We start from the raw sequence: 1,231 nt of genomic DNA on the forward strand, positions 1-1,231 counted from the left end.
CTCTACTGTGCAGTGGTATGCTGCTCCCTCATTGTGAGTTTCCATGTGTCTCCGCAGATCATGCTGGTTCTTGAAGCTAAAGGTAAGGAGATAAACCATAAAATGTAAGCAATATATTCTTCAGTACTTAATTGAGTGTATGTGGACAGTGCGAAAACTCGCGGCAGCCACCTGCTCTCACAGAAGTCACACGGGAAGGGCCTCTCATCGCAGTGACGGAATTTGATATGGATCTTCAAGGTGGAAAGGGACGTGCATGTCATGTCACAGAGAGGACATTTTATATGATTCACTGCAAAAAAAGAAAGAAGAAACTCCGATATCTTTATAGGTGTAAAAGACACTTAATATTCAGTAACATTATGAATTTGAATGCACGGACACTGCTGAATGAGAACAAAACTAAACTGAGCTGAATAAAGACACTATTAATACTGTTATTTTCGATCTGGTTTATAAAGCAATATTGTTTTTTTTTTTTACATGTCTATCTTCAGTATTTTCAATAATTGCTTTGTATTCATTACTGAGGAAGTTCAGCAGTTTTTTGCTTGTTTGTTTAGCTGTTCGTCCGTTTTTTCTTTCTTTCTTTCTTTCTGTATTTAACAAAACTTTAAAACCATAAATAAAATAATAAAAAAAGTTTACTGTTATTACTGCGCTGCTTTCAAACAATCTATACTGAATAAAGCTGTATATAAATAAATATGACTTAACATGACATAAAGCATCTATAAAGAACAATACTGTTTTCCAGAAGATGTCATTCTTTTAAAAAAGCATCCTAAATTAAGGGATGCATCACATTATCTGATAATTATTTTCATTATATGGCTGATATTAAAATTCCATAGTACTATTTGGCCTAAATAAACAAAGAATATAGAATATATATTTTATAATGTACAATGTAAATTATATTATAATGTAAATGTAAAATGAGCATGCATAATTTCATATCCATTAAACTTAAATCTCCAATATCAGCCAGTAACTGATATGGTATTGATATATTGTGTATCCCAATCTCAAAAGTTTAACTTACAAATCAAACTTGGACTCACCATGCTGACGAACATGGTCTCTCAGCAGCCTCTCGTTGGCAAATGCTTTGTCACAATGTCTACATGTTAGAGAATCTGCAATAAAACATATTTATGGAACAACTGCAGAATTAGAGACATTTCATGGACATTCTTAAACATCAGTGTTGCTGTATTGTCAGCGAGTG

At 32.9% G+C, this 1,231-nt stretch overlaps 1 long non-coding RNA gene across 1 annotated transcript; it reads right to left on the minus strand.

Annotated features, from left to right (window-relative positions):
* Positions 1–2: 2 nt before the first annotated feature.
* On the minus strand, positions 3–1,135 carry LOC107580705 (uncharacterized). Its single transcript, XR_001608688.1, has 3 exons — positions 1,065–1,135; positions 172–292; positions 3–76 (listed from the first exon to the last, which is right to left on the minus strand). It is a non-coding gene; the product is annotated as an uncharacterized lncRNA (long non-coding RNA).
* Positions 1,136–1,231: the final 96 nt, after the last annotated feature.

Source organism: Sinocyclocheilus grahami, unplaced genomic scaffold (genome assembly GCF_001515645.1).
Source record: "Sinocyclocheilus grahami isolate Dianchi unplaced genomic scaffold, SAMN03320097.WGS_v1.1 scaffold40697.1, whole genome shotgun sequence".
NCBI classification, from domain to species: domain Eukaryota; kingdom Metazoa; phylum Chordata; class Actinopteri; order Cypriniformes; family Cyprinidae; genus Sinocyclocheilus; species Sinocyclocheilus grahami.